General features: G+C 41.8%; 1 pseudogene; it reads left to right on the forward strand.

Moving 5' to 3' along the window:
• The window catches only part of LOC111959768 (contactin-associated protein-like 5), a 155,476-nt pseudogene that overhangs the window by 99,457 nt on the left and 34,064 nt on the right, over positions 1 to 21,955 (forward strand).

Genomic DNA, 21,955 nt, shown 5'->3' on the forward strand with positions numbered 1-21,955 from the left:
AGGTACAGCTGACTAGCGCTAACCAACGCTACCTACAGTAGCAAAATAAATTATAATACTTGGAGTCAAATATCGATATAATATCATCAGAAAATATACTGCGTTATGTAACTGTATTGATTTTTCCCCCATCACCAGTGTCCTTAGTCTCTATGGAGTGACCATGTAACAAAACACCTGTTGTTCAGAACTACCATCTATGGAATGGATAGAGAACAATGAAGGACCTTTCTTAATAGTTTTTTTGTTACTTTGACAATTTGTGTTGTTTTCAATGTTTGCTTTGTGAATTCCTGAATGTTCAGTTAGGGCATACACAGTGGAGTCGATGACGTCATTCACATGATGAAATTGATGAGCAGTTTAATTAAACATACATTTTTAAAGGTACGCTTAATTGTGGACATTAACTGAAAAAATGTAATTATAAGGTAATTTGGGTTATTATCAAAAGTAAAATACTCGGACACTTTTTACTGCAGCATCCTGCAAATTCTCGAATGCTACCTTAATTCCATCCCACAGAATACATTATCGTACCGTATCTTTGGAGTTCCAAAACACTTCTGATCACTTGTGGGCTCATGATATTGTTGTTTCTGAGTCATTAACATATTTGGAGGCGTGCCTTGTAAGAGGCTATATTTGTTGCACCCGTGAGTGAGAAGGCTGTACCAATTGAACTCCTATGTGTTTATAGTGCCCCTCTAATTTAAAATGTATAGCGGATGGTTTGGAGTGGGAGCAAGTCTTAAACCTGAAATGGTTGAGCTTTTTGCCATTTCCTTTTGGTTTGTTTGGCCCTATTGTCTCTTCCAGTTTGGAAGTCTTTGTTAAGGCCTATAGAAGTGCAAGTGATATAATTCACCAAATATTCATTAATACGCAGTGATGTGTAATCACTTTACCTAGCAGCCAATCTGCTTGCACCAAGCCGATGTAATTACAGTAAAATACTGTGAGGTACAAACCCCTCTCCTCAATGCATTTCAGTCATTCATTCTGATCACGATAGAGTTTATTGTATTGTGTATTGTATTACACAGTACTTGCTTTGATACCGTATTAATATTACAGTAGGTGTACTGTAATTTTGACCTTTACCGTTGTCGTGTCTCTGACTGATTAAATTATGTGACAGGCATTTTATCAAATTGATTACCTAACGTTTGATTGATTACGTGATTGCAACAATTCACTCGTTAATAACCTGGGGCACCACGGAGTGTGTTTATAGAGCTGCTGTCTTCTGAATAAACTCTTAAAGATCAGAAGATATTTTATATCAATAGCAGTCAATTATTAATCGTCACCTTATTCAGTCTCATCTGAACGTCGTAAAATTATTGTTATCTTCACGAACCCTGGCTAACAAGTTGAATCAGCAATACAAAAATTAGCTTAATTATTTATTTACTAAATACCTAAATAATCACACAGAATTACATGTACACAGGATGGATCATACATCAATTACTAATCATGTCATAAAAGAAAAAGTCCCTAGCGGACAAAACCAATATGACGGCTGGTACACAAAGAAAGGGGGTTGGGTTTGAATTAAAGAGCGGGAAGACTTGAGGGACAATAGGGATTGGGTCTCTATCGGACCTTGAGAAGCTATGCTATCGTAAATACAGAATCTTATGCATTCTAATAACCGCCCATTCGGAAAAGGAAAATGCAAGGTATATATTTACACTGAGCTGGGCTTCGATAGATGGGTTGAAGATGGAAGACTGCTTTACCCAGCAGAGATTGCCCGTGTCCTTTGAAGAATATTTCTGGTCATAGTGTTGTAGGGCGGATACGTTGTACCCTGTCGTTCTTATTAGGAGATTGTCTGTCCTTTCCTAGGCTACGTATGTTTACAGCTGCAGATGATAACTCGACTTCTAGGATGTATCACTTCTTCTTTAGTGAATAAGAGTTCAAAGTTCATACCGTTTTTCCATAATCAGATCACATTGAATTCTGGCTGGTCTAGTAGAAATTCATCCTTCCAGCTTGGTGATTGTCACCTCCACGTTGAAATTAGCCCTTTTGAACGTATGGACACCAGTCCTCACGTCGTCGGGAACTAAGGTTGACTTGAGACAACGGGCTTTTGTATTGGGGGAGAGAAGGGCGTGTTTCATAGTTCTCAACCAATGTCTGTTCATTCGGGCGTAGCCACTGAGTGAGCATAGTTTACTTATGAAAACAATTCTCTCATTTAGAAGCTAAAATTACATTTCATCTTTTCACAAATAGTTTCATATTTAAACATTTAAATTGCACAACAATTCCATGTGAATCTGATAACTATAATGTGTAGACTTTCCAAGATACAATTTATGTCGTCCTATCATCAGATATAATGTCCCAGACACCAACTGATCTGACATCATATTCTTTAAGTACCAATTTACACTTTCAACTGGTTGGATTACTGAAATATTGTACCTTTCCCAAAACTGTTAATGTTACCATACTCTCTCTATGTTAACTTCTCTGGGATATGTGGGACGCTAACGTCCCACTTGGCCAAAAGCCAGTAAAAATGCAGAGCGCCAGAATTCATATAGGCTTTACAACGAAAGCACACCAAACGATTATGTTAGGTCAGAGCCAAGTCACAGAAAAACACAGCCATTTTTCCAGCCAAAGAGAGGAGTAACAAAAAGCAGAAATAGAGTTAAAATTAATCACTAACCTTTGATGATGATCTTCATCAGATGACACTCATAGGACTTCATGTTACACAATACATGTATGTTTTGTTCGGTAAAGTTCATATTTATATCCAAAAATCGGAGTTTAGGCGGGACGCTACTGTCTCACTTGGCCAAAAGCCAGAGAAAATGCAGAGCGCCAAATTCAAATAAATTACTATAAAAATCTAACTTTCATTAAATCACACATGAAAGATACCAAATTAAAGCTACACTTGTTATTGATCCAGCCAACATGTCAGAATTCAAATAGGCTTTTCGGCGAAAGCAAACGATGCTATTATCTGAGGATAGCAACAGAGTAAACAAAGAGAGAGAAGCATATTTCAACCCTGCAGGCGCGACACAAAACGCAGAAATAAAAATATTTATTTATTACCTTTGACGAGCTTCTGTTTTTGGCACTCCAATATGTCCCATAAACATCACAAATGGTCCTTTTGTTCGATTAATTCCGTCGATATATATCCAAAATGTCCATTTAATTGGCTCGTTTGATCCAGAAAAACACCGGTTCCAACTTGTGCAACGTGACTACAAAATATCTCAAAATTTACCTGTAAACTTTGCCAAAACATTTCAAACAACTTTTGTAATACAACTTTAGGTATTTTAACGTAAATAATCGATAAAATTGAAGACGGGATGATCTGTGTTCAATACAGGATTAAAACAAACTGTAGCTAGCTTTCTGGTCACGCGCCTCAACAAACAGTACACTTCAAGTGACCCTCGTTCAAGATGGCCGTACTTCTTCATTACACAAAGGAAAAGACCTCAACCAATTTCTAAAGACTGTTGACATCCAGTGGAAGCGGTAGGAACTGCAAGAAGGTCAATTAGAAATCTGGATTCCCAATGAAAACCCATTGAAAAGAGAGTGACCTCAAAACAAAAAAAAATCTGAAGGTTTGTCCTCAGGGTTTCGCCTGCTAAATAAGTTCTGTTATACTCACAGACATGATTCAAACAGTTTTAGAAACTTCAGAGTGTTTTCTATCCAAATATACTAATAATATGCATACCTTATCTTCTCCTTATCCTAGAGAAGTTAACAAAGGGCATTCCAAGAGTGCATTCTGTCTAGTGGAGAGAAAAGGGGGAAAGGTATTTATGGGGGGTTCATAAACCTCACTCAACAGGGTAAATGTAGTGACGCTGCATGAACACTGAGAAACTTGTTACATCTTATTAAATCCTGCCTGTTCTCTCCCTCTCCTCTCCCCCTGCTCTCCCTCTTCCTCCTCTGTTTGTCTGCAGAGGTTTGTGGGGAACGTGAACGCTGACGGTGTCGTCCACCACAAGTTGTCCCACTCTATCAGAAGCCGCTTCCTGCGCTTCGTCCCCCTGGACTGGAACCCCAGTGGCTGGGTGGGACTCAGAGTGGAAGTCTACGGCTGTGCCTACAGTGAGTGATCAGACCACCAGCCCTTACATTCAGACCATATAGACAGTGACTACATTAAAGTGACCACCAGCTCTTACAGAACACAAACACGTTCAGCTAATATCATCATATTCTGCCATCTGTGATTCTGAATTCTGAACTCATGTGGTAATATGGGGGACTCCTGGACTGTAAGGAAACATGTTCTAACAAGAGTGTGGTCAGACCTAACATCTATTACGGATGACATTGAGGCTTGTTTAAGAATGTCATCTATCATGGGGTTGGTTGTATCCCCTTGTTGACAGTGGTTTCCATGAGAAAATAGCATTATGTCATTGTAACCATTGTGTAACCATGCTGTAACCATTGTGTAACCATCCTGTAATCATTGTGTAACCATCCTGTAATCATTGTGTAACCATCCTGTAACCATTGTGTAACCATCCTGTAACCATCCTGTTTCGCACACTATTTAAAGAGATACTGTATAGAGTGTCTGCAAAGTGAAGAGACATTTTTACTTCAAACCAGATCAAAGCAAATGCTGACCGAAACACAATCCTACCAGCTAATAGAGGTAGACAGCGACAGCCAGGCAGGCGTGCCAGTTAAGAGCCGGTCCCTGCCTGGGTAATGCTAAATAAATAAAGAGGATTCACTGGGACGCCTTTCACACACATTCTGAAGTAGCACTAACTGGATCAGCCAGTGAAATACTGCACCATGACAGTTATAATTATTCCCAGGCACTTTCATATAATGCCGAATGGTACCACAGCATGATCCCTGTATTCATGTTGGATGAATGTGTGCTCTGCTAATACATGCAGCATCACCAGCACCTCATTTCACTTAAACTGTAAAAAATTTAACTCCGGGGTGCTCTAATAGCAAGCAAATGAAGAGCCATGCAATACCATTGAACATGTCATAGATGGCAAACTTGCACTTATGGGCCGTTCCACCTTTTAAGTACTGTAACTTACAAAATATATATATATATATCTATCTATACACTACCGGTCAAAAGTTTGGACACACCTACTCTTTCAAGGGTTTTTCTTTATTTTTACTATTTTCGAAATTGTAGAATAATAGTGAAGACATCAAAACTATGAAATAACACATCAAAAATCAAAAAAGGGTTAAACAAATAAAAATATATTTTATATTTGAGATTCTTCAAATAGCCACTGTCTGCCTTGATGACAGCTTTGCACACTCTTGGCATTCTCTCATCCAGCTTCATGCGGTAGTCACCTGGAATGCTGCCTTAATTTTGCTAACTGCCTTAATTTTGCTGGACCCCAGGAAGAGTAGATGCTGCAGCTAATGGTGATCCATAATAAATACAAATACAAGTGCATTTCAATTAACAAGCGATTTTTTGTAGTTTTTTACCTTTAAATTAATCACTTATCACATTAAATGAATAATAATCGACAGCAATGACTTTGTCAAAGCAACACAATAACAAGGCCTTTACAATGATGGTGAAAATGTTAATAAATGTTGGGATTGAGCGGTTTAAAATCTTCCTTAAAGTCACAGAGGATGCACAGAGGGACATGTAAAACTGAATAATTTTCATAATTTAGCAAGTCTTTATTCGTATAAAACATCTGGAGAAAAATTAATCTGTAGACTCAAGTCCATGTCTATCCCATGTTTATCTCATTTTGGATTTCGTTCACCTGCCCCTCACACTTCGGATCGATAAAGGGTTCACAAATCGGAGTTATTTTCACTAATAATCACTTGAACTGTTGTCACTACTGTTCTGAGCATTCCCCATCATTGACAGTGCCCTGTTGTAATTGATTGCATGGTTATGTACAGTTGAAGTCGGAAGTTGACATACACCTTAGCCAAGTACATTTAAACTCAGTTTTTCACAAATCCTCACATATAATCCTAGTAAAAATCCACTGTCTTAGGTCAGTTAGGATCACCACTTTATTTTAAGAATGTGAAATGTCAGAATAATAGTAGAGAGAATGATCTATTTCAGCTTTTATTTCTTTCATCACATTCCCAGTGGGTCAGAAGTTTACATACACTCAATTAGTATTTGGTAGCATTGCCTTTAAATTGTTAAACTTGGGTCAAATGTTTCGGGTAGCCTTCCACAAGCTTCCCACAATAAGTTGAGTGAATTTTGGCCCATTCCACCTGACAGACCTAGTGTAACTGAGTCAAGTTTGTAGGCCTCCTTGCTCGCACACGCTTTTTCAGTTCTGCCCACAAATTTTCTATGGGATTGAGATCAGGGCTTTGTGATGGCCACTCCAATACCTTGACTTTGAGGTCCTTAAGCCATTTTGCCACAACTTTGGAAGTATGCTTGTGGTCATTCTCCATTTGGAAGACACATTTGCGACCAAGCTTTAACTTCCTGACTGATGTCTGGAGATATTGCTTCAATATATCCACATAATCTTCCTGTCTCATGATGCCATCTATTTTGTGAAGTGCACCAGTCCCTCCTGCAGCAAAGCACCCCCACAATATGATGCTGCCACCCCCCATGCTTCACGGTTGAGATGGTGCTCTTCGGCTTGCAAGCCTCCTCTTTTTTCCTCCAAACATAACGATGGTCATTATGGCCAAACAGTTCTATTTTTGTTTCATCAGAACAGATTCCAAGAACACAGGATGAGATGTTACTATCATTTGTGCAAGCACTTCCAAGATTCATGAACAGTGAGACTGGTGAAATTTGGGGAGCGCATCGTCAGTAGTGTACCTTTGGTTCCTAGGGTGTTTCGGCCTTTCACACTATACACCTTCCCCAAAGGCGGCCAGCGACAGGGTGATCACTCCTACGCTTGCGTCCCATTCCCAATTAGTCATAGGAGTTGCCTTGTTGTTGATAGCCAACATCCCATGGGACTATGCATGGCAGGGGCGTCTTCCTCCCTGAGTCAAGCATTGTTGACCGCATACCTCCTGGCCCTCTCACTTCGGGGCCCAGCTGGGGTCTTTCCTCTTCATCCAGAGCCATTGARTGCTGCCTTCTGCCGCCTCTGATACAGCTTTYATTGCCGAACGCTGGCTCTGGCCCTTAATTCCCAGGTCTCTAAGCAGTCTGGTTGTAGATGTTGCCACAAAACCTCTGCAGCCCACCTCCACTGGTCGGACTTCTGTGTTCCAGCCATGATGCTGTGCTTCGGCAGCTAGATCYGCATAGCGCAGATGTTTTCGCTCATAAGCCTCATCTACTGAGTCCTCCCAGGGTACTGTGAGCTCAATGATGAAGACCTTCTTGAGCGAARGGGACCAGAGCACCATGTCAGGTCTTAGGGTGGTGGTTGCGATCTCCGGAGGAAACACAAGTTGCCGGCCAATGTCAGCTAGCATTTTCCAGTCGCGGGCCAAGCGCAGCTGGTCTCGCTCTAATGGTGTAGAGCCGCTCTTCGGTGGTTTAGCCCCTTCGCGGACAAAGGTCGTCCGTAAGGGGTGTGATGCTGTGGGGGTGGTAGGGAGTTGGTGGCAGCTCGCTTGTCCTCCAGGGCGGACGCAAGGTTTTTAAGGACTTGGTTGTGACGCCAAGTGTAGCGTCCTTGGGTGAGGCTTGTTTTACACCCTGTGAGAATGTGCCTGAGGTTGGCTGGCATGGAACAGAGGGCAACGTCCGGATCTTCACCATACCATTGGTGAAGATTAACTGGTGTTGGAAGGACGTCATATGTTGCTCTGATGGAAAAGCTCAACCGCCTCGCTTCCATGGCCCACAGATCCTTCCAGCTGATCTTCACATTTCTCCAAAAAGTACAATCTTTGTCCCCATGTGCAGTTGCAAACCATAGTCTGGCTTTTTAATGGTGGTTTTTGAGCAGTGGCTTCTTCCTTGCTGAGTGGCCTTTCAGGTTATGTCGATATAGGACTCATTTTACTGTGGATACAGATACTTTTGTACCTGTTTCCTCCAGCATCTTCACAAGGTCCTTTGCTGTTGTTCTGGGATTGATTTGCACTTTTCGCACCAAAGTACGTTCATCTCTAGGAACAGAACGTGTCTCCTTCCTGAGCGTTATGACGGCTGTGTGGTCCCATGGTGTTTATACTTGGTACTATTGTTTGTACAGATGAACGTGGTACTTTCCAGGTGTTTGGAAATTGCTCCCAAGGATGAACCAGTCTTGTGGAGGTTTTACTTTTTTTTTGAGGTCTTGGCTGATTTCTTTAGATTTTCCCATGATGTCAAGCAAAGAGGCACTGCGTTTGAAGGTAGGCCTTGCAATACATCCACAGGTACACCTCCAATTGACTCAAATGATGTCAATTAGCCTATCAGAAGATTCTAAATCAATGACATAATTTTCTGGAATTTTTCGAGCTGTTTAAAGGCACAGTCAACTTTGTGTATGTAAACTTCTGACCCACTGGAATTGTGATACAGTGAATTATAAGTAAAATAATCTGTCTGTAAACAATTGTTGGAAAAATGACACAAAGTGCACAAAGTAGATGTCCTAACCGACTTGCCAAAACTATAGTTTGTTAACAAGCCATTTGTGGAGTGGTTGAAAAACGAGTTTTATATAAAGTTCCGATTTCAACTGTACATCAGGGGATCGGTTCACAAATTACTCCATTAAACCCAACTTTTATTCTTCCAAGAGCACCGAATCCCAGTATCTCCCATCGTCTAATTAACATCACTTTGCATGGCCCAAAACATTAAAACAAAAGGCACAACACTTCACACGCATTCTCTATATTATGTATGATACATGATTCACTGTTTGATAGGAGCACACCTCTGTGTTGCTCCTCTTTGAACTATCCGCCATCCAACTATCCGCCATTCCACGAACTGGATAACAGTTTCCCTGTAACGATACATCCATAGCACTTACAGTACAATGAAACATATCAAAATTCAAAGTTCTTTATGAACTCATGAAACAATCCTACATGACAATTTAATTCACACAGTAACATTCATTGCGTAGTTTCAAGTTTCATCAGTCTTCACACCTCTCCCAGCTTTAGTGACCCTAGGACTTCTGTGGGAATGTCTCTTCATTGAGATTACCACAGATAAGGTGTGTTTGACCCCTACGATAGCCCATGGATGGTCTGCCATTCAAACAATGCCATAAATCATCATTGAGTCATCATGCTGGGCCTCTGTGCCAGCAAGTCATTAGAGGCATCTTCATCACGGGCCTTCATCATCGTTGACATTTGTTCACTCTCTTTTTTCCACTACATTCATGTCATTGTCAATAAAAATTATTTCTGAATTTAGTTGCGAGTAGAATAATGTTACAATGCAAATGTCATGTGTAAAGTGGTGCGTGCATACAGTATGTATTCATCCCCTTTGCTATGAAGCCCCTAAATAAGATCTGGTGCAACCAATTACCTTCAGAAGTCAACAAGACATTTGTGGAGTGGTTGAAAACAAGTATTAATGACTCCAACCTAAGTGTATGTAAACTTCCCACTTCAACTGTATATACATCTCATACCAGCTAAGTTATTAACTTTTCATATTTGGGTATATACATATGGGTAAAAACCCTGGAGTTTAAATTAATCCTAGCCTTCTTTATCCCACGGTGATTTCCACTGAAACACAATACTGTCTCATTAGATTGAGTAAACCATTCGAAAAAGCTAGGGGAATTCTAGCCTGTTGTTTGTGTGTTCATGAATGTGTTAGACATTCTTTAAATAAGTGATAGTTCCAAAGGCTATTTGCATAGTCATGTATATGATACAATGTAAAGCAAACATTTTTTGAACAGCTTGCCCAAACATGTCTTCTACTCATAGCTTCCCTTGTTTCTCTAGGCACATCACCCTTCTTCTGTTCTGCATTGGAATAGCAGGTGCATGTTAGAGATTGCATTATTTACTCAGACAGCTTTACTTACACACACTGAATCCTATCAGAAAATATAATGTATCCAGGCTTTAAAAACAGGAATTCAACATTTCCCCTGCTGCTGTAACTTACTACATTATGTCTTCAGTTCAGGCCCATCCACATGAACTGAGCACTGAGCAGAGACACAGTGTTAGAGAATCTATTAGACAGAGCTAGAGAGTTGTGATAAAAAGTACCTAAAAGAAATTGCAAGTTTGACATATACTTCCAATCAAAAGTTGTGGTGAAAATTCAATACTGTTGAAAGAAATGGGACTTGCCACTTGAATTCCCCTCAAAATTAGGGGCAACAGCAAACTCACAGCTCAGACGTGACAGAGAGAGCTATCGTTGGGGCAATTTTCGAAAACACGATGATTCTTTGATCTTCTCTCAATCCCCTAGAATCGTACGTGGCAGACTTTGATGGCAGAAGCTCGCTGCTCTACCGGTTTAACCAGAAGTCCATGAGCACGGTGAAGGATGTGATCTCGCTGAGCTTCAAGAGCCGCCAGGCTGAGGGGGTGCTGCTCCATGGAGAGGGTCAGAGGGGCGACTACATCARACTGGAGCTGCACCGGGGCAGGCTGGCTCTCTACCTCAACCTGGGTGAGTTAGTCACACCGGGCCAGACTGGCCCTCTACCTCAACCTGGGTGAGTTAGTCACACCGGGCCAGACTGGCCCTCTACCTCAACCTGGGTGAGTTAGTCACACTGGGCCAGACTGGCCCTCTACCTCAACCTGGGTGAGTTAGCCACACCGGGCCAGGCTGGCCCTCCACCTCAACCTGGGTGAGTTAGCCACACCGGGCCAGGCTGGCCCTCTACCTCAACCTGGTAAAGGTAATCTCGCAGAGGTCAATGAGTCAAAGGTCATGTGTAACAGGACACAAGGGTTTCTGGGTAAGGATTAAATAGTCATTTGAACTATTTAAAAGCAGACTGGGGTGCAGTCTGGGAGGGTAACTGGATGTTTGTGTTCTGATACCCTTCCAGTTACCACTGATCCTGAGCTCCATTTACAAAATAGACTCAGACTGTTAAGGATCCACATTGTGAGCAGCTGAGCTGGGAAAGAGGATTCTTAAATGACTGTCTTGTCTGCACTTCCTATGAGATCACCTCTTCTTTCAATACKAATCAAATCAATACGGTCCCTATGGCAACTGTATAACGATCAATGTTATCAACCATAAAGATCCACATCGTGAACAGCTGAGTCTGGGGAAGACTGTTCTAGTGCTCCGTTTTGGGAATGTCTTGTGAGCACATTCTTTCAGATCTCTTCTTTCCTCAATATACTGGACTGTTTTATGAACTATATCAAAGTAACCATATTATCTTGTTCTCTGTCTTCAGATGACACAAGGCTGCGGTTCAGCAGTGGTCGTGTTGCGGTCACTCTCAGCAGTCTTCTGGACGACCAGCACTGGCACTCTGTCCTCATCGAGCGCTTCAACAAGCAGGTCAACCTCACCGTGGACACCCACACACAGCACTTCAGGACCAAGGGGGAAGGAGACTCCCTGGAGGTGGACTATGAGGTGTGTCTATCCAAACATCCAGAATATTCCTTTACAGTAGGTCTGAAAAGATTACACCAGCAGCACCCAGTCAGAAAAACATTTTAAACTTATGCCATGGTAAGATTAAGAATAATACTTGGGGTTCTGTTTTAACAAACCTAACGCAATGGTAAATCTAAATGCTTGGCGGTAGCACTATAGTTTCAGAAGTGTGTCAGATTTTTTTTGATTTTGACTATCACAATTATCGGCACACATTCTGGCGTTGACGTGAAAGTGCTGGGTTTTGATGAATAAGCAAGTTGTGAGTGTGGCCCCTCACTGGCCAATCTGGCCAATCAGAACGTGCTACAAGGCAAAATATGTGGTTTTGTGTATATGTATGCATGCGTGTATGGATATATATATTTACCCCCAAAAATATGGGGGATTGGAAATGATGCAGACAATTACATTGGAAGCAACATTCTTTCCGCAATATTAAGCTGATCCACCCCTAAAAATTTTTTTTTTTTTAAATAAAAAATAATATGTGGTTTCTTCAGTTTTTTTATTTTTGGTCTTTTATGTATTGCCTTGGAGTCAACTCCAATTCCAATGTTATTCCGTTATAGTTTGGTAAATGGTTTACAGAAACAAAATAACAAAATGTAGACCTATTCCATCTTTGCTAAATAGGTTAACTTGAACCCATTTGCAGACCACATTATTCTAAGTATTTACAAGGCTTCAATAGCTTTCATGCTGATATAGGGGCTAGGCCTAGTGTAAATTGCATTATGGCTGAGCATGGGCATACCAAATATTGTCAATAAGCAAGATTCAATTCATTTTTGATAAGGCCTAAAAAGAAAACGAATAATTCTAATCAAATTCTAAACAAAATGAAACAATAACTTGTTTTATATAGGCTTGATCACACTTACAGGCACCATAATTTCTCCCCGTGGGCATATACTATTAAAACAACGCAGACTATGGAGGGTTTTACACACATCCAAAACGGGACCTGCATGTTTGAAATAATGTGGGCCTGCTTTGGTGATTAAGATTTATTTCCAAGCGGTCTCAGGAGCCAAACCCTTTATTGACAGTCTTGACTACTTCGCGATTGCATTGGGCAGACAACAAAAAAGCCTTAATTGAGAGGAGGGAAGGCTATGCTTGTCACGTCTGTACCCACTCCCCCTCTCTGGCATTCAAGGTCGCCAGGCTGCTCATCATTACGCACACCTGTCACCATCGTTACGCGCACCAGAGCTTCATCCGACTCACGTGGACTCCATCACGTCATTGATTGCCTCCCCTATATCTGTCACTTCCTCAGTTTCATTTTTGTGTCTGCAATGATGTTGTTTTGTTTCTCTTGTCCAGATGCTGGTCTTGTTTAGTTTCATGTCTATTTAATATTAAATCCTCACCCTGTACTTGTTTCCCGTATCCCAGCATCTGTGGTTACGGAACTGTTATAGAATGCCACAATTAATGTTTTTTGTTTGTGACGTTGGGTCCGGGTGCCGCTGCAATCGGGGATGCCTCAGCTGGCTCGAGAGGCTCACAAGCCTCGGTTGGCTCGGCAGGCTCCCACGCCATGCCTCAACCGGCTCAACTACGTTACCGCTCTTAAATATCCCTCTCAGTGCTGCCTGAAATTAGCACTTTGGATCATGTTTTTAAGGGAACACTTKAAATATTTCCACTCCGCCCATCTGAGCGCAAGCGAGCTGATATAAGACATGTAAATTGCCGAACCTGGCGTTAGGGCTGGAAAATGCCAGCGTGCCAGTTTTTAGATGATGAAATTACAAACTAGCGTGCGCTTGACGCTAGCACCCCTTTAACGAAAATAGAGCCCTTGGTCCATCTCTTTAGAATCTCTTTTCAATGTGACACCTGACACTCAAAGGACTTTTCTTATTTTTTGTTCTAACATGTCTATACTTCACCCTCTGTCCTCATCTTAGCTCAGCTTTGGGGGCATCCCACTGCCAGGTAAGCCTGGTACCTTCCTGAGGAAGAACTTCCATGGCTGCATTGAGAACCTCTACTACAATGGGATCAACATCATCGACCTAGCCAAGCGACGCAAGCCTCAGATCTACAGCGTGGTAAGAGCTTTTCAACTATTCATTTTTAATGTATAGGCCAAGGCCCAAGTTTATTTTACACTGCATTACCAATATATTCACTTATGTACGTGATAATGCTCCATTGTGTTAGAAGTGGAGGTTAACAGCAGATAACCTTAGAGAGCCGAAGGACCATAACATTTGTTGAGTAATAAACCGTCAGACTGCAGATAGGGAAGCAGGGATTTACAGAGTGCGTGGCGAGAACCACTCTTAGCTGAGATAACAGTGTTCTTTGTTCTTGTTTTGGAAAAGAGATCCGGGCTCAGTGATGAGCTGGAGCAGGGGCTGTAACCAGTGATCCATTCAGCATAGAAGTATTATTAGTAGGATAGAGGTAGATTGCATTATTTAAGGTATATGTCAGGGTCTAGTGCAGACCCTAAATGACATCTTCAATGGATATTAACTTTAAGTAACCTTCTGGCTCAGTGGTGTTAGAGCCCCAAACACAAATAAATCTCACCTTACCTCTAACAATAAATCCACTAACACTGAAATAGAACTAAAGTTATCAATGATTCCCGAACACAATAATCCTGTGAGTCAGTGTCAGCCTATTGAAACAGAATCACTCTGAAATCAAGTTTGGTGGAGTTGATGGAAGAGTCCCTGTGAAAGGTTTAGTTGCTGCCACTCCATGTCACCGCGATCAATGATATGTTCATCCCCACACTGCTCTGACCTTTTCCTGTGTACAGGAACTCATGTCCTCTGTACTGGCTCTTCCTGTCCCTAGGAGTCACAGTGGGGCTGGCAGTGACATTTAACCCTGCTCCCTGTAGAGTTCATTTTGTCTCTCTCGTTCCCTCGTTCTCCCTCTCTCCCACTCTATCTCTTTCTGTATTTTCCCCTCATACTCTGTCTCTCCGTCTCTTTCTCTCTCTCGATACTGTACTTGTTTTTGTCTCTTTCTCCATCTCTCTCTCCTTTCTAGAAAGGGAGGGAGTGTTTGTAGTAATTAATAGCAGCACTACACTTACAGAGTTGACATAATTGTTTAATTAACCCTGAAATGTTGAGAGTTGATGTGAATCAGGGCAAGGTGACTGTAAGACTGTGTTCCATTTGTGTCACCAGGGCAATGTGACCTTCTCGTGCTCTGAGCCTCAGCTGGTGTCCACTACCTTCCTGAGCTCCAMRAGCAGCTTCCTGTCGCTCCCGGCCACGCCGTCTGCTTCGGGGGGCTTCGCTGTGCGTTTCCAGTTCAGAACGTGGAACCCAGACGGGCTACTGCTCTCCACCCGGCTGGCCCTGGAGCCCCAGAGACTGGAGCTGCAGATCAGTAACAGTCGGCTGCGCCTGACCCACCACATGTCAGCCCAGCAGAAAGAAGAGGTCTCCACCGGTGAGGACCAACAGCCCCTAGTCTAGCTGACCCAGACCCACTCTATGCTGGAATCAGTGGTTCTGTCTATGGGGACTCAGAGTAGAAAAGGCTCTTTGTTCCAGTGAAGCAGGCAGACAATGAGAAACCTATTTTATTATTGCAGAGAAGGCATTTGTGACTCAGAATGTTTGTGGTTTTCCACATAAATAGTCTGATAGTGATAGTAAAGATTATGAGAAAAGATTATAAGAGAGAATCCATTCAGTTGGCTCTGTGCTTATCTCTTCTGAGTTCACACACAATGAGAAGCATTTGGTTTTGTCCATTTCCCACCATGGGGAGATCTGTCTCGCTAATCCTGTAGAAATAACTAAATCCAAAAACACAGAATCCCTCCATGCAGACAGACATAGTTAGGTTTGTGTCATTTTGGACTGATCTCAATCACTGCAACATAATCCAGATGTGATCAGAAAAAACAGGCTGAGGTCATCCTCCAATCTATTGCATGTCGGAGGCTTTTCAGAGGCAACGTTTGCACCAGGTGTGCTTTTTTTTGTTTGTTTCAAACTATTTACTTCTTGAAATATAGCGCATTTAATCGCGTTCCATGGTAATTCTCTCAGCCTGCAACTTCACTCTAACACTGCAGGCAGATGGCAAGCACAGAGGGGATTGTAGACACACAGCTTGGATGCCCTTCACTGTAAAAGCCTGAGTTTAATTAAATCAAAAAGCAAAGATTATACCTCTGAGGTTTTTCCATTGGTTCCTTCTCAAAATGGAACCACAAACACGACAGACTGGGGGTTGTGGGTGATCCTTTGTTTATTTGATAGTGTGGGGGGAAACGATATGAAATGTGTGTGTAGCGTGTAGGGAGAGCCATAAAGTCAACACCAGCAACAGATTGAATGCAGAGCTTTGTTGCAGACAAACAAGATTAGAAATCTAAATATAAAAATGTACTCTAAAATTGTTTTCTTAAAATGCTTTTGTAACAGTGTAGTTACTATTGTAAAACCAGTCATATGCAGAGATAGATCGGGTCTTTATAAACTGTTTATCTCATAACTGACCCCATGTGTCCACAGGTCACAGAGTGAATGATGGACTGTGGCACTCTGCGAGTCTCAGTTCCCGAGGTCTCCAGGTCACCATGACTCTGGACAACGAGCCGTCCTCAACTATGGAGCTGGGAGACCACATAGAGGCAGGAGACACCCTCTACTTCGGAGGTAAGAGGACAGATAGTATGACCAAAAGTTACATTTTAAAATATGCTTGGGTATTTACAGGAGAAACTCAATGACTTGATACATCTGTGAACTGTAATAGCTACGAAATCTCACTCTTTGTCATCATCACTTCAGTCCCTTAGTGGAGTTGACATTGTCTTGTAGGCAGAGATTGACTTAATACATCCCTGTACAAACTTTAGCTTCCCAGAACATGCCATGTGAATCTAAAATCTTCTGATGGCTGGTGTTTTATTAAGCTGCTTTTAAAAAGCTTCAACTTGCATAGTGGCATGTCTTGACAGGTTTAAAGTTGCTCTCTTTTTTTTAAGGGGGGGGCCAACTTCTCTCTCAGCCATAACGGAGATTAAAAAACTGTACAGGATTGTCACACTGAAGAAGAAAAAAACTATATTAATGTGCATGTACTGTTTAAATCATTTCCGTTTTCGTAATTTCTACTTGTATGTCTCCAGTCAGTAAATCAGTCAGCACACCACCCTCTTAGCATCTTAACATATTTGTGTAAGCCTCTTTTGTTGCATTATTACAGTAGAAGCTGATTTGGCAGATGTTTGGTTACATAAACATCCCTCTGCTGTGTGTTCCATTAGGCTGCCCCTCCTTGTCCTCGAGTGACTCGGGCTGTGAGAACCCCACATTGGCGTTCCAGGGGTGCATGCGTCTCTTCTCCATCAACAGCCAGCCCATGGACCTGAACCTGGTGCACCAAGGACGACTAGGAGACTACAAGGAGCTGCAGTTTGACACATGTGGCATCCATGACAGGTATCACCTTTTTAAATTTAAAAAACAAAAAAATCCACCATTATATAACCAGGTAGGCCAGTTGAGAACAAGTTCTCATTTACAACTGTGACCTGGCCAAGATAAAGCAAAGCGGTGCGACAAAAACAACAACAGAGTTACACACAAACAAACGTACAGTCAATAACACAATAGGAAAAATATATGTACAGTGTGTGCAAATGTAGGGAGGTAAGGCAATAAATAGAGGTGAAATAATTACAATATAGCATTAAAACTTCTTAGGTGCCCAGAGTAAACAGCCTGCTACTCAGTCCCAGTTGCTAATATACAGTATGTATATTATTAGTATATTTGGATAGAAAAAACTCTGAAGTGTTTCCAAGCTGTTTAAAGGCACAGTCAACTTAGTGTATGTACACTTCTGACCCACTGGAATTGTTATACAGTGAAATAATCTGTCTGTAAACAATTGTTGGAAAAATTACTTTTGTCATGCACCAAGTAGATGTCCTAACCAACTTACCAAAACTATAGTTTGTTAACAAGACATTTGTGGAGTGGTGAAAGACGAGTTTTAAAGACCCCAACCTAAGTGTATGTAAACATCCGACTACAACTGTATATCGACATAACCTGAAAGGCTGCTCAGCAAGGAAGATGCCACCGCTCCAAATCCACCATTAAAAAAGACAGACTACGGTTTGCAACTGCACATGGGGACAAATATTGTACTTTTTGGAGAAATGTCCACTGGTCTGATGAAACAAAAATAGAACTGCTTGGCCATAATGACCATCGTTATGTTTGGAGGAGAAAGGGGGAGGCTTGCAAGTTGAAGAACACCATCCCAAACGTGAAGCATGGTGGTGGCAGCATCTTGTTGTGGGGGTGCTTTGCTGCAGGAGGGACTGGTGCTCTTCACAAAATAGATAGCATCATGAGGGAGGGAAATTATGTGAATATATTGAAGCAATATCTCAAGACATCAGTCAGGAAGTTAAAGCTTGGTCACAAATGGATCTTCTAAATGGACAATGACCCAAAGCATACTTCCAAAGTTGTGGCAAAATGGCTTAAGGACAACAAAGTCAAGGTATTGGTGTGGCCATCACAAAGCCTTGACCTCAATCCTATAGAAAATGTGTGGGCAGAACTGAAAAAGCGCGTGCGAGCAAGGAGGCCTTCAAACCTGACTCAGTTACACAAGCTCTGTCAGGAGGAATGGGCCAAAATTCACCCAACTTATTGTGGGAAGCCTGTGGAAGGCTACCCTAAATGTTTGACCCAAGTTAAACAATTTAAACGCAATGCTACCAAATACTAATTGAGTGTATGTAAACTTCTGACCCACTGGGAATGTGGTGAATGAAATAAAAGCTGAAATAAATCATTCTCTTTACTATTATTCTGACATTTCACGTTCTTAAAATAAAGTGGTGATCCTAACTGACCTGAGACAGGGTATATTTACTACGATTAAATGTCAGGAATTGTGAAACTGAGTTTAAATATATTTGGCTAAGGTGTATGTCAACTTCCGATTTCAACTGTATCTGTCAAATACAGTATGTGGCAACTAGGACCCAATACATTAGTTACAGCAAGAACCACAGGAATAATCTGATGTCTACATGCAAAACATTACTGTAAATAGTTTAGTCACTATTTCAGGATCTGCCACATGGAGTGTTTTGGGGAAGCTGGAGATTTAAACAGAGTTAAAGCGCCCATTTCTGAAAGACTTTGTATTATCTTCCTGTGGTGAGGATTAAGCACTGTTTATGCTTGTGGAGTTCCAGTAATCAACACAATCAAATACATTCTTCCATTTCCGTCTTTAACCTTTTCAATAATGCTTACCTACTTACAATTGCGCAACCTCCACAGTAATGGACTAATCACTACAATCAAACAAGATTACTCCAACATCCTGGCAGTTGTTCTCTCTATCCTTTTACCTTTTCAGAATGTTTCAAAACAGTGATTGATCCTTCCTGCTGCTCAACACACTTCCTGTTTATTAATAGTAAAACATAGCAGAGCTAGGCCTCCATCTCTCTCCGTCACCAATTCTCCAGCTTTAAAACATTCATGAGCAGCTGTCATCCTCCAGGACCGTGCCAGCTTTAGGTTGATTGTACACCTACCAGCCAGTGCAGGTTGACTGGCAGACCACAGCTTTCATGTGCCACCTCAGGGAGGAGGCCAAGGGTCCCTCTGACTGTTCAATATAGCCATTAGGAGACATGCCCAACCCAGCGCTTTGGCTTGTGACATACATTACACAAAAGCAATTCATTTCTTTGTCAACGAGGAAACTAATTACGTAACACAAAAAGCTCTCCGAATATTGCTAATTTTGTTGAACAAGAGCGTTCCTCGCCATTCACTCTTACCACAAACTTCACTGACCGATGTATCGCGGAGAAACAGTTCTGCAAGTTGAGCAGCATCATTATATGGTCCACGAAAGCCTCTTCATTGTGCATGAATAAAAAAAGCACAGCAATAATTAAACCATCACCTGAACATTATCCGGAGAACAGTTGACTCCCTTTGTAGAGCTAAATAGGTAAATGGAATTTGAAATGGCTGTGTTGTATGCACAACCCCCACTAAATCAGAGCTCCTCCTGGGACAGGATTCACAATTAAAGCTGAATTAAATAATACTAATTAAAAAATCTGGCAATTTTGGATGTTCGAGAGGTATGAGGAAGGCACTATTAATCGAAGTGTCTTTCCATAGCCAATCAGACATTTCACTGGGAATGTTTCCTCATATTGTTAACAGGGAGAGGGGTGAGGAGAGGGGGTTGGATTACTTACACCTACCTTAGCCATGCATGTTTATGCAGTGACTTTGTTTACAAACTAATGCCTGCACAAACACCTGCCTTACACTGAAATCAGTTTGGCTGGTATCAATTGAATTTGAGACCCAACCAAAAATAAAAATAACCAACATGTTATGAAAATTTGAACAGTAAACTCAATATTCTGTTTGGTAAAATCTTCTGACACTAAGGAGTTTTGTATGCAGATGCTCTGATCTTTAAACAGCTCCCTGTGAGATTAGACTGTCATGAATAATTACAGCTGTTTTGTTGTTAAGTAGATATCACAACACCTGTCATTGTCAGTCAAGTGGGAAAGGGGGATACCTAGTCAATTGTACAACTGAATGCCTTCAACTGAAATGTGTCTTCCACATTTAACCCAATCCCTCTGAATCAGAGAACTGCCATAATCAACATCCACTTCTTCAGCACCCGGGGAACAGTAGGTTAACTGCCTTGCTCAGTGGCAGAACAACAGATTTTTAGCTTGTCAGCTCGGGTTACTAGCCCAACACTCTAACCAATAGTCTACCTGCAGCCCTAGTGTGTATGTTGTAGTGTCATCAAACCATTAACTCCAGCTAGTTCAGTTCAGTAAGAGTGGGAGCAAACACATTGTTTTAGCATCGCTTTCTCCATGGCTTTGCCTCTCTGGTACCAGGTTACTTGTACTCCTTCCCACTGTCTGATCTTCCCTGTCTCTCCAGATGTCTGCCCAACTTCTGTGAACATGGAGGGCAGTGTTCACAGTCCTGGAGCCACTTCTACTGCGACTGCTCTGGCACAGGATACACTGGAGCCACCTGCCACAACTGTGAGTCCCCACCTGCTCTTCAGTCAATTCAGGAAGTGAAATTCCCATTCCAATTCTCTTCAATGCTTTTCAAGATTTGGTATACTTTTTGACTTGACCTGAAATGGAATTGACCCCGACCCTGCAATATACACTGTTTTATTTAAATAAACAATTTATTCTCCCCATTTCCATATCTAATATGTTGTTGTAGTGCTTAGCCATTGATTGTTTTGCATACTTGGAGGGTGTTTGGTGAGATATGCGACTCTGTAATTATTGCTAGGCCACCATCACATTTGAAATGGAAATAACCTCTCTCTTTGACACTTATATGCACCACCCCGTAATCAATATGCACCACCCCGTAATCAATATGCACCACCCCGTAATCAATATACACCCTCAAACTCTGATAGGAATATACACCACCCCGTTATCAGACCCTGATACTCCACCCCATTGTTTTCATTTACATCATTAAGCAGACGCTCTTATCCAGAGCGACTTAGAGTAGGCTCGGGGATTCCAACCAGCGACCTTTAGGTTACTGGCTCACCACTCTTAACTGCCCATTATCAAACTGATAGGAATATACACCACCCCATTATCTAACTCTGAAGTTCCTGCAAGCAATTTTATTTTAGTAACATATTTTATTACATTTGTCATAGTATTCTCATTCTCCACTCCCACTCTCCACTCCCACGTGTGCTCCTCTGTAGCCATCAATGAGGCATGATGTTTCCCTGTATTCCTCTGTAGCCATCTATGAGGCATGATGTATCTCTGTGCTCCTCTGTAGCCATCTTATGAGGCATATGAGGCATGATGTATCTCTGTGCTCCTCTGTAGCCATCTATGAGGCATATGTATCTCTGTGCTCCTCTGTAGCCATCTATGAGTCATGATGTATCTCTGTGTTCCTCTGTAGCCATCTATGAGGCATGATGTTTCCCTGTATTCCTCTGTAGCCATCTATGAGGCATGATGTATCTCTGTGCTCTCTGTAGCCATCTATGAGTCATGATGTATCTCTGTGCTCCTCTTGAGCCATCTATAAGGCATGATGTACTCTTTTTGCTCCTCTGTAGCCATCTATGAGACGTCATGTTTCCCTGTGTTCCTCTGTAGCCATCTATGAGGCATCATGTGAGGCCTACCGGCTGACTGGCAGCTCCTCAGGCCTCTTCTCCATTGATCCAGATGGCAGTGGTACTCTGGGGCCCACACAGGTCTACTGCAACATGACAGGTGAGCTGCCACCCTGGCCCTCTACCCTACATACATTTTTACACTGATGGCCTTTAGGATCTTTTTGTCAGACTAATCTAGGTTTACGG

This window comes from Salvelinus sp. IW2-2015, linkage group LG36 (assembly GCF_002910315.2).
Source record: "Salvelinus sp. IW2-2015 linkage group LG36, ASM291031v2, whole genome shotgun sequence".
Lineage (NCBI taxonomy): Eukaryota > Metazoa > Chordata > Actinopteri > Salmoniformes > Salmonidae > Salvelinus > Salvelinus sp. IW2-2015.